Genomic DNA, 13135 nt, shown 5'->3' on the forward strand with positions numbered 1-13135 from the left:
CGCACCACCACTGGGGAAGTGAAAATGGTATCAGCAAGACCTGCTTGTTTCCCTGAGATAGGGGACCTGGTCAGAGAGAAAATGATGAACAAGAAAGAGTTTGGACCATCTTGCACAATGTATATACCTATCCTAACTGCTGAAGGAACTAGAACTGTTCATCTTCTAACCCTTGCCGGCCACTGAGACAAAAGGTTTGTCTCAATTGATCTGACCAAGCCACACTATGTAGCTGATTCTCACTAGTAGGCCACGTGGGCTCCTGGGTACCCGCCACAGTCCTCTCTCTACTGTACAGGTAGTTCAGATGGAGGCTTTAATAACGACTGAAAACTCCACTTTCCAAAGAGAAGCTGTGAACGACAATAAAATTTGAATAATCGACAACGTCTATGTCAACATGTCATAGACCAAGTCATCTACCAGTTCTACAAAACCTGGTGAACTGCCAAGAATTGACTGGACGGCGTCTGGCTCTTCGTGCATTATGATGATTTCTCGTCAGATCTAAGTGAACCTGAGCTGCCAATAACGCCTCTCCCTTTCAAGCTACAAGTTTATGCTTTCTATCTTTGACTGAAAAAGACTTACTTCATTGTTCCCTGGATACATCTCCAGATTACAATTGGATTACTTTTCCTGGAACTTTGGATTGGTATAGTAACTGTCTTTTTCCTACTTCTTAATAGACGTTTTTCCAAGAATGCTCTGCAGTACAACTTGTGAAATCGGTTCTTTAACCACATGCATCATCCCACCGTAAACTAAGAGACTTTTCCTTGGTGAACATTACAGCAGTTCCAGTTCCTGAAGTAAGTGTAGGGGGCAGGTTATTGTTTGATGTACATTATCCTACTGAACTTTGGAAACTTCCATATATATTTAATATTTCTTTAAAGGACATCATGACCTCTAGTACTTTCTCTGATGATTGGCTCAGGCTGTACCTTCAGCATACACAAACAAAGTATGGGTGATGAATAAGTGTGCAGCTGGTAGCTTTTGGTGAGTGGTAAATTGAACTCTGCTCTGCCAGCGTCTGGCTGAGTTTTTTTGCTGAATTCTACATTCACAAGTAGCTTGCGGAATAGCAAAACTCTTTGAACTCAGCCGGCAGAGCGGAGTACAACGCCCACCCTTACCTTCCACATTCCAAGCTTGGTCATTTTTGGATAACTTATGGTTAAAAGCTCAGAGTTTACCGACCTCAGTGGGGTGAGTCAAGCCGGTGACGACAAACCACTAAATTTCCTGACTTTCACGTTTCACCCGCTGAAAGCTCTGGAGCTTTTCGGCGATGAATCAAAGACCTCCAGGATTCACAAAGGCATTGTGCTGCAGCAGGCCACTGTCATTGAACTGAAAGCCGGATTGTTGAAAAACGACTGCTTTATGTCTAGAGAAATAGAACTAAAAAAGTAACTAAGTTAGAAGGTAAAAACTTGACTCAACCCTACTGTTCTTTGTAGCTGGATTGTGCTACATTGTCGTTGACCTAAAGCTTTGACTTTGTCCCGGTCCAGCCAGACCAGATAGCTTTAATTGTGGCGTTTTACTTTTAAGAGTTGAAAGCAAATTTTTGTCATTTTCGTGCCATTGTAAAGATAAAAATATTCTCTTATCCTATAAATTGGTGTTAGATTTGTATTGTGTTTTGTGTCTTAGTTATTTAATTTTTGGTGAAATTAAAAGCTTTACACTCCTGTCTCCTAAACTACTCCTAGTTGTTGGTTAGCCAAGCTGCCAAAGGTTGAGCAAGCATTAATTTATTGAGGCTTGACTGGACCTTATTCGTGATTGTGGTTTTATTACTAGATGTAGGTACCTACCTGTACCAACTAATAAACAACCTTCCAACACTAACTCCCACCATTTCTTAATTAGTCCATGCTCTGTACAAAGCATGATTATATTAAGGATGTGTGTATGGTTTCATTCTGCACAAAAGTGCACACCATGTTCATGATATGATTTCGACTTTTGGCATTGTAAGCTTTTCAATTAATAATCATTTGATGAGCAAGTTGTACTTCTATACGTGTCATTACAGTCCTTCAACACCCTTCTCTTCTCTACATAGAGTGCTGGGATTTTTCAGTGCAATTGCTGGGTCTTATTCAAAATACACATATAAAATCCTGGATGCCGGAAAAAGGACCGAGCTATGGGTGAAAGACTTCCACTTAATAGGAGTGGGAAAGTCTACAGACTGGAAAGAAGAATCTCTTTCTTGAGTCCTCTCACTCATCAGGTTTTCCCTTGGTGACATGCTTCATCATAGGTGCCATGTCAATCCGCTGGGGATAAGGCAAAAGTAAATAAAGAAAGAAAGAAAACGTGCATCTAATATGCATGAAATTGTAATGACATACATACGATTGACTCATTGGTAACGTAGTATCTGTTGGATATAAAAAGAACATTGTTAAGGTACCAAAAGCCTACCATTGTAGTCTGGCATATAAAGTCAATACGAACAGTTTATGACATATAAATGCTCCTCTATAGTGTGTGTGTAAATCTTAGCAGCTATCTTGTGTTCCATCGTCCTACACAAGAGGAAAAAACACATGGCTGTCTGCTTGAGTGGAGATAGTGAGTGCTTATTTACAAAAACATAAACCGCGTAACAAACAAACACCAAGTATGAATATGTACACATGACACATGGCACATAGGGTAGTGGGCAACAAGTGGTTTGAAAACCCCATCTGCACGTGAGCTGGTAGGGGTAGCAGTTCAGAAACGTAGCGTCTGAGTGGTTGTGTCACTGCCACACTATTCCTTTAACTTGAGTGATTTATTCATAAACACCGGAAGCCATAGGGTCAGTCTGGAGACAATTGAATTGTGCAGTTTCTGAATAGCGTCTACTAAGCAGCAGTACGTCCATGCGGTTCTTTCTTTATTTATTCACTTATGCCTTATTTACAGGTCACCTTTGGAGTGTTACTCACAGGGCGGGTCCCTGTGTAGTCCTGAGGAAGAGCTTTGGGTATGCCCAAAGCATGTTGATATATACTGGGGACTCTTAACTCTTCATCTCCTTGCCACTCCTTCTTTCAAACTTGCGAGGGTGGGAGGTCGGAGTTTTTCACACCTTGCCCCCACACTCTGGAATTCCTTTCCCCTTTCTCTTAAATCTGCTAACTCTCTTATTCTTTTTCGTAAATCTCTCAAAACTTGGCTTTTTCCCCAATCCGGCTAATCTCTATCTGCTATCTCACTGATATCCCAATCAGCGCCAGGAAACCCACGGTGTCAGTGCGCTCTAAAAGTACCCCCCTAACATAACATGGTTAACTTTTCCGTCCCAGTTTTCACCCCTGTTTTTTTTAATTCATTTAATTTTAATTCAATATCTTTATTTCGGTTGGAGCAACCATAAAAGATTACTATACAATAATTTAAAAACATTCATCATATGCAAGATATGCCAATTGGGGAAAATGAATTTGGTGCATACATACGTACATTAATATCTGCTCAATGAAAATGTAACTTTGGACAGCTCACAGTTTAAGGAGACATTAAGGATTCTTACAAACACAGTTTGAATTCATCAGTCCTTTGTAACAAGTCCGAACATCCATAGGCGAGGTAGTACAATATAGAAGAATAAATATAATAAATATTCACCCTAAACCCCAAACTAACCCTGACAAACCACATTAAGAATTCGGCGAAATGCGCATTTCTCAACCTCAGACTTCTAAACAAAATCAAACCTTACATTCCTAACAAGGACCTCAAACTAGCCACGCAATCTCTAGTTCTATCAAGACTAGACTATGGGAACTCAATCCTAACAGGCATCCCCAAATCGCACCTGGCCCCACTAAAAACAACACTTCATGTGGCAGTGAGAATGATTACAGACAGCAAAAAATCTGACCACATCTCCCCAGCACTCAAAGAACTCGAATGGCTCCCTGCGGAAATGCGGACTACCTTCAGAACGGCCTGCCTCACCCACAAGGCCCGCCACACCGGCAAACCGGAATACTTGGCAAACAAGCTCAAAAAAGCAGGCCAAGCCAGAAATTTGAGAAGCTCTAACTCCCTGCTGCTCATCCTACCAAAAACCAGAAACAAGAGACCTGCGGACTGCTCTTTCTCAGGAAATGCCCCCAAAATATGGAACGCCATCCCCCCGCACATCAGAACTATACCGTCCTTTGCAGAATTCAAGAGCCAACTCAAATCCTTGTGCCTTATCCGTTCCCTTGGTTGCGGGTAACTTGGATCAGCAAGCGTCCCCGGAATCCATTCGGTAACATTGAATCCTGTTACCAAGAAGTCCTGCTGTCCGAACTTTTCCTCATTCCAAAATTGTCACTCGCTGATCGCTTTTATTGGGTTTGTGTCATGTTGTTCTCTTTTTCATTCCCTCTACTGTAAAGCGCTCTGATACCCTCGGGTCTTGTTAGCGCTATAGAAAACTTCTAAATAATAAATAATAATAATAAATAAAAGATAAAAACTAAAACTTGAAAATACCAGGAACCATTAAATTAAAATTGTTAGAAGTATGGGTATTTGGATCATGGAAGTCTATAAGACCTTACACATGTGCAGTTAGGATTAAAAATATATAGACAGGGCTTGATAAAAACCAGCGTAATTTCATTAAATGGATTGGGGTTAAGATCAATACATATCATATTGGTACTTGTCCTGATAGTACTGTCACATTTTTAAACCATTTCTTTTCCTAACTATCACCACAGCAAGAAAGAAATGGCTCAGACTAAATACTATAGTCTGTGATGTGTTGGCTTTAAACACTTGCTCCCCATCTTTGATATGCCAAAAGCCTAAGAGAAGGCAAATTGGTTTAATCCACTTTTTCCTTGCCTGCAAGTATGCGGGGCATACACATAAAACATGGGCCTCATCCTCCCTAGTACTCATATCACACAATTCACATAAGTCGAATTTGCTACTGCCACAGGATCCTTTGTTACACGCCCACGTTGATGTTCTGCATTTAAATTGTAGGATGCCATAACAATACTTTAAATACAATGATTTAGCCACCGGGGCTGGATTTCATCCATAGAGCTTTCAAATTTACTTTCAATTTTAACATCCAAAAATGTAAGGGTCAATATTCCAACTTTAGAATTTTGAATTAAACAACTGTGGGTATATTCCCAGTACCTTGCCTTAGGCAATTTTTTTGAGGAATGAGTAAGGGAGTCAGGATCTGTCCAAAAACTATATAGGCCCAGCTTTAAGAACCAGTTTTCAATGTGCACCAACCATGCCAACCGAGTAGTGTTCTTTATTTGCATTATTTCCTTTATTGCTTCTCTATAGTCCACTAGCTCATCAGTAGACCACAGACGAACCCAGTATAGTAGTGTACGTAGAGAGGCATAATCATCGGAATGGCGTATATTTAAATCACTGAATAAAGGGATTAGAGGGGTGCAACCTGGGACAGCTAAAAGTTGTCTAAAAAAGCTGTTTTCTTGTACTGCGAAGGCATCTCTGGCTACGTGGCACCACAGTTCTGCCCCATATAGGGTGGCCATTTGAGCTTTATATTAAATAGTTCTAGTTCAGGCGAAACTGCTCTAACAGTACTATTCTTATACTTCCTAATTATGGGGGCCTGATTTTTTGTTAGGATTAACCTCGATGTTTCTATTTGTGGCTTCCAAGTCATTTTAGTATTGAGGGGAATACCCAAATATTTAAAATTTTGCACGTGTTCAATCTTCTCATTATTTACAATAAAAACTTAGTTAAAACCCATGTGAGAGCTGATCGTCATGACCTTAGTTTTAGAAAAGTTGATTTCAAGGTTTTTAACCAGACAGTAAGACCGAAATTTATTCAGCAGGTTCTGTAATCCTTTGGGGGTCTGGGAAATTAAAATTGTGTCGTCTGCAAATAATAAGGCCGGAACGGCTTGACCACACAACTTGGGAGAGTCATGCTCGCAGCCCAAGATGGTGTCTGGAATATCATTTACATAGAGAGAGAAGAGGGTCGGCGCCATGACACAACCTTGCCTGCCGCCTCTCTTTATATCTATTCTCTCTGTTATCTCTCCATCAGGACCCTACCTCACTCTTGCATAGTTGCCCTCGTGCAGCCTGATCAGTTGTTGAAGGATGGCCCTAGGGACACCCATGTCCCTTAATGATTTCCATAGCTTCCCCCTGGGGACCAGATCAAAGGCCGCTCTTAGGTCCACAAATGTAAGTGAGACTTCCGTATGTTAATATATTTCCAGATTAGACATAGGAATCTAAAAACTTGGTCTACCGTACTAATTCTAACTCTAAACCCTGCCTGGTATTTTGTTAAAATAGAATTATCCTGGATCCACGTATTTAGTTTACTTAAATGTTGGCGAGCACATTTTTTTGGAGAACATCTATCAAACTGATAGGTCTGTAGTGTGATGGGTTAAGTCTATCTCCCTTCTTGAAAATAGTCACAATTTCGGCGCCTCGCCAAGTCTCCGGGATTGGGGCTCCTCTTGCAAAATCATTACTGAGCAAATTAATATACGGAGCCCACAGGAGATTCTCATGTTTCCAAAGATCCCCCTGTATTCTGTCTGGGCCTGGAGCTTTGCCCTGTTTGACGACATTGATAGCTAATATAGTGTCTGTCAAACTAAATGTTAGGGGTGTTTTGCATGAGTTTAATTGTGTGTGTTCGTATATCCATTCTTCCTCGTCCCCTCCACTCGAGTACAAAGCAGAAAAGTGTTTCACCCAGATGTTTTCCTCCAAAAACCTATCCCTAGATGGAGTCCCTAGTTCCTCTGGCAATGAGATTCCAAAACAATGATTGGTTATTTAGCTTGCACGCTTGAAGCAAATCTGTCCAAACTTTTTCATCCTATTCCTTTTCCTTTTTAGCTAATAAGATGGTTTTTTTGTAGTGCATCCTTTTGTCTCTGACAATATTTATTTGGTTCCCTTTTACAGCTTTTATTAATTGTGATTTGGCCTGGAGACAAGCTTTATTATACCAAATTCTTTCCTTAGGACGGTTGTTACGGCCAAATTGTGCTTTTTTTATCGCTTTTGAGAGAATCTCGCTAAGTTGCAATATCAGATTCCCATGCACTTCTGTTAGGGAGGGACCCTCAGTGTTAGTATCAACTAGAGGTGATATAAGTGTTACATAGAGTTCGTAAATTTTCTTAGTGAGGCCTGCATTACCCATCACAGCAGGCCATTTCAAAGACCTGCGATTGTTGGACTCTAAAGGGTCATGCGAAGGATTATAATCTCGAGAGACTATCTCGGTAGGAGACATAAACAGTGAACTAAGAATGGTCAAAGAGAGGGGCAAGTGGTCGCTTTCTATGCGATTATCCACCTTCAGGTCAAGAAGCATTGGCCAAAGGCTTAAAGAAAGCAGTATATAATCTAAGTGGCTGGCACAGCAACCTCTTTTGAAGGTAGGTTTACTTGGGCAGTCTGATGGGAGTCACCCGTTTTCAAAAGCGTAGACCATGTTCCATTGTCATTTTTAACAGTTGAAGGGCACCTTTTGTGCAAGCTATTGTATGTCTTGCATCAATGCTGGGAATATTATTGGCTTCGTCTTCTTCCCCATAAATATCTTCTAGGCCCATAACTGGTTCAAAATTCCTGTTGAAGTCTCCCCCTATGATCAACACGGTTTTATGGTCTAAGGTGGAGATCATACTATCTAGCTGGGCTATTGCCTCTGATTCTTTGTTTGGCGATTGGGGTCTATTATAGATGTTAATAATACAGATTGTCCTTCCTTTAACCTCTTGTGATTTTATAACCAAAATGTCAGGGCTGTTGGAATCTATCTGTTTAAAATCAATACCCAATGTAATTTTAACCCAGATTATCAAACCACCAGAAGGTCTACCTTTATTTAGGTTTGTTGCTGGTATGTAAAATGACCTGTAGCCTACTTTAAAGTGATTTTCTACTCCCCATGTTTCTTGGAATAAGATAAGGTCCCCACAATTAATGTAGTTGTGCCATGTGGTGTCAGACAGATTTTTCTTTATTCCAGCAATATTCCAGAAGATTAGTTTAACCGCAGCAATTGCCTTGCCATCAGATTGATTATGGTCCATATTTATACCTCCTTGACTTGTTGATGTAGGTGGGTTAGTATTTCCCAGCTGATCCGACACAACGGGATCAGAACTCTGTTTGGCTACTTCCCTTGTGTTGCACCTGACCTCCCTCCCCTGGATAGAGTTAACTGTCCTGGGTTTTCAGACCGCCCTCGGCCGAGTATTGACGCCGAGGGCTGGGATCTGATTTTGGCCGCCATCTTGGGGTTAGAACTCTCCGCCCTCGCGCTCTAGTAGCGCTATAAAAAGCTCCTCCCTCCCTCCGCGCAGCGGACGCGTACTGCGGACGCGCCGGATCTGCGCCGGAGTCGTGCCAGAGTCCTGCCCGTCTGCGCCCGTCAGCGTCCCGGAGGCGTACGGCGTGGCAGGTTCTCTTGGTCTTTACATCCTCCCTGCACTATAATGCTGTCGTACTCATCTCAGGAGCTCCATTCCCTGCGCATTGTTGAGGCGTCCTGTCACTCATTTTTTCCTGGTCGCTATAGGGGTAAATTTAAATGCCCAGGCTGTAATTGGCATCTTACTAGCGTACCTCCTCCCATGTGCCACGCAAAGGAGTGTAGCATTAAACATCTTTGCTTACTCCTCAACACCAGGTCGCTGCACAGACATACACAGGAGATATTTGATCTCCTCTCTACGAATAATCCTACCTGTCTTATGCTCACTGAGACTTGGCTCAATGAGTCCTCCCATCCGGACATTGCTGCAGCCATTTCCCCTGAGTACAACATCTATAGACAAGATAGAGTTAAGGGAAGAGGGGGAGGAGTTGCCCTCATGGTAAAAAAATCTCTCACGTGTTCAGTCGTCTACACGGAGACCATCACGGGCGCCGAATCCCTTGCCTTTACCCTATCCCTATCACCTCAACAAGCTGTGAAGGGTCTTGTAGTATACAGGCCTCCGGGACCTGTGGGGTCCTTCTTTGAGGAACTCCAGCAGGTCTTGTCTGTATTAGTTCTGAGATCTGAGCGGTGTTTATTGGCAGGAGATTTCAACTTCCATATGGAAGATCTTCAGGATCAGGATGCTATTAAGTTGCTTGATATTACGTCTGCCTTGGGCTTGCTCCCTTATCTTTCCGGCCCGACCCATGACAAAGGTCACACTTTAGACCAGGTCTTTTCCACTTCACCAATTGTGGTCACTGCACTCTTGCCGGTATTATGGTCGGATAATCGACTTGCCTATTTCCAAATATCTGGCACTGAAAAACCAGCAACTAGCGCTATGAGACAGCAGGGAAGTAACTACAGGGCGTTTCATCGGGTGACTCCAGATCTGTTAGCCCAGGCCCTGGTGAACCATCCTCTGTCCTACACTGGTGATCTGGATAATGACCTTGAAATCCTGCAGACCTGGCTTTTAGCTAGATTGAATGAGCTTGCCCCTTTACAGTCCCCCCCCGATCCGATACTAAACGGGTCTCGGCCCCCTGGTTTACGGCGGAGCTGGCTCACTCCCGTAGACAATGTAAAGCCGCCGAACGGACATGGAGAGCCCAATATGATGCTGAGGCAAAACGGACTTACAAATCCATGATGAAATCCTATCATGGATTAATCCTACAGGTAAAGAAGTGCTATTTTGCTAAAAGAATTGAGGAAGCAGCTAACTCCTGTAAGGAGATTTTTTCGATCGTTAGGGAATTCACTACCCTGCGATCGAATTCAGCACAGGAAGCTCCGGCTGAGACCTGGGGCGATACCATTGCGAATTTTTTTACTATTAAAATCAGGCAGATACAGGACTCCTTCCCTCCGAGACCGATAGCCGTTCTTTCGACTATGTCGAATGAGATAGCTTACCTGCCCACCCTTGGCCCTGTCCTGTTGGACTTCCCGCCTCTCACGATAGCCCGGCGAAATTCTTAGCTAGAATGGCAGATGTTGTTAACCCTATAGCCAACCCTATTCTGAATCTCTCCCTGAGTCAGGGAGCCTTGCCACATTCCTGGAAACAGGCCATGGTTATTCCTCTCCTTAAAAAGCCCAACCTTGCCCCGGAAGTCCCGGCTAATTATAGACAGATCTCGCTCCTTCCAGCACTCACTAAAATCCTGGAGAAACATGTTCACAGCGTGCTCTCCAACTTCCTGGAGTCTAATGAGCTTCTCCACGCGCCTCAATCGGGTTTTCGACCCAACTTAAGTACTGAGACTGCGCTCCTGGAAGTTTCAGAGATTGTGAAGGAGGTGCTGGATGCCGGAGGCAGGGTGATGTTAGTTATGTTAGACTTGTCGGCGGCTTTTGACATCGGTCTAGGGGGGACGGTGCTCAACTGGTTTTGTTCTTTCTTAGCCAACCGCCGACAAACGGTCTGGGCCTCTCCTGGATCTGCCGAAATGCCGCCATTGGGAGTTGGAGTCCCTCAGGGCTCAGTATTGAGCCCTACTCTATTTAACATCTTTATGACCCCTCTGGCGACATTGGTGGAGTCCTACGGGGCCCAGATCGTCTCATAAGCTGACGACACCCAGCTTCTCTTCACCTGCCGTAAGAGCAAAGAATTCGATGGGGAAAGTATCCGTGAGTGCCTTGGGGCTGTTTTTAACTGGTTCCAACTGAACAGCCTCAAGTGTAACTCGGATAAATCCTAGATACTTTTCTTTGGTTGCCCATCGGATCCGGATTGGCATGGTTGGTGGCCTGCCGACATGTTCCCTCCAGCTCAGTCTTCTGAATGGGCTAAGAACCTGGGAATTAAAATTGACAACGGGCTTACTCTCAAATCCCAGGTGTTAACCCTCACAGGAACATGTTTCGGCATCCTCAGGATGCTCCGAAAGTTTTTTCCATTGCTTTCTGAGGAACATCGGAGAATAACTGTACAGGCCCTCATTGGATCCAGACTGGATTACGCTAACATTCTGTATCTGGGTCTTCCGGAATATCTCTTACAGCGTTTGCAGGTGACTCAGAATGCTGCGGCTCGAGCTATTTTTGGCCTGCATCGTCGAGCTAGTGCCTCAAACTTGCTGCAATCTCTCCATTGGCTCCCCTTACGGAAGAGGGTAATGTTCAAGGCCTTGACACTAGCCCACAAAGCCTTGCACACTACAGGTGCAAAATATCTACAGAAGAGGCTGGATTTTTACCGGCCGACACGATCCTTAAGATCGGAGTCATTGGCACTTGCTGTAGTTCCTCGTATAAAGAAGGCCCGTGTGGGTGGTCGGTCCTTTAGATTCCTGGCCCCTCAGTTGTGGAATTCTTTACCGCTGTCCTTATGGTCCACATCTAATTTGCTTGCATTCAGGAAGGGTTTAAAGACTTGGTTATTTTCTGGTTAGAGTCTCTCTTTCCTTGGGTTCTGTTTTCCTTTTATTGTTGTTATGTTTTTCAGTCTCCTTTCTGGGTCAGGAGCACAAAGCGCCGGGACACTCCTTTGGAGTAGCCGTTGCGCTATAGAAAACCCATAAATAACATAAAATAACATAACATAACTGTTGTGTTGCTTGTTTCATTTCCATTGGTTTCTCCCAGTCAGTAGACCTCATCTAGCCCATACAATTATGTATAGCGATTTTTTAAAGCTATCAGATGATAGGTGTTATAGCCTCCCGACATCTCTTCATAAGCCATAGTTTGCTGGCGCCCTGGTGTTCGCATAGCCTTCGGGCTATAAAAATAAATGAGGTTTTTTATTCGAATAGGGCCCCTGTCCATGTAGTGCTGTTCATTGCAAATTAGTCTTACTACATTGATATCCCTGAAGTTAACAATAATTGTGTCTCCCTGTATATCTTTTGGTCTTCTTCCTACCCAGTTGACCCTTCTAACAAACAATACTTCTCCTTTTAAGTGTCTAGGGATCGGCCTGTTCTTATTTAACCAGAATATCACTTTGTTTTTTAGTTCTTGATAAGATTATGGTTTAACGCTCTCTAGTTCTGGGACGCCAGTAAGCACTGTTACATATGGTAGCAACTCAGGCGGTAAGTCAATCATTACCAATGGGACTTTTGGATTTATGTTGTAGTTGTCTTTTGTTTTTTGTACACCTTCAGAAGAAGCAACCCTCTCCGTCGCTCTTTTACCCACACTACTTATTGTACCTTGTACACTTTTACCAGGGACTTTTTAGTCTGTATATTACTGATGTGGACATTTTTAATCCCCACCTCTCTCGGTTGAGCAGGGGCTATGCCATTTGCAGTTCCTGTGGCAATTGCAGGATCCCCAAGCGGTGGTACTGAATTCTCCATTTCCCCTCTAACCTCAAGTTTTATTATATTTTTTAGGGAGGTAAAGTTATCTAAAGTTGACTGTTCAAATCTCTCCAACTTTTCATTTACCAGTTTTATTCTTTCAAGGAGGGGGAGGATCAGTGATCTAACAACATGCTCTATGTGCGCCATTGACCCTCCAACATCCTCGGTAAGGGCGGGAGAGATAGTTTCTGCACAGATGCCTAAAGTGCTTCGAGTAGGTCTCCTTTGGTCATCATCAGGCCCTACTATAACCCTACCTGGAGGTAACCTCGATTCGGATTTTGCGGGATCCACAATTTTTTCGCTGTTTTTAGCTTCCTTCCTTTTTGTACGGTTTCTGTCTTTTTATTCCTTGTAGTACCTCCGGTATTTGCTCGAGTTTGGGGGTATCGATTAACCGTTTTAAGAGGAGGAAGCATCATTTAATAAGGTAGCCCCCTGGGCTAATATCAAGTCGTTACGGCTTCGATGGCTTGTATCCTCATTGGTTAATAGAGTTAATGGCCTATCTAGTACATTTAAGGAATTACCTGCGTTAAGGGCACTAAAGAGGAGGCATCCAAACCCTCTAAGAAAATTGAATCGTTTTTTGAGATAGAGGACTCCACAAGTAGGTCTTGGGGCTGCAGAGCTGGGGGTTGTGGGAGTCTACTAGCAGTAGGGAGTGATGCAAAGGGTGGGTTTTGTAGTGGCGAGGTGGTGTAATTGCCCTCTGTCCTTGGGAGCTCAGCATAGGACTCCAAAAGTATAGAATCAGAGGAGATTACAGTGGTGTTAGTGAATAATGAAGGAAGACACATGCTAGGGGGGAGTGACAGGCGTCT

The sequence above is a fragment of the Lissotriton vulgaris genome, chromosome 3_1 (assembly GCF_964263255.1).
Source record: "Lissotriton vulgaris chromosome 3_1, aLisVul1.2, whole genome shotgun sequence".
NCBI lineage: Eukaryota > Metazoa > Chordata > Amphibia > Caudata > Salamandridae > Lissotriton > Lissotriton vulgaris.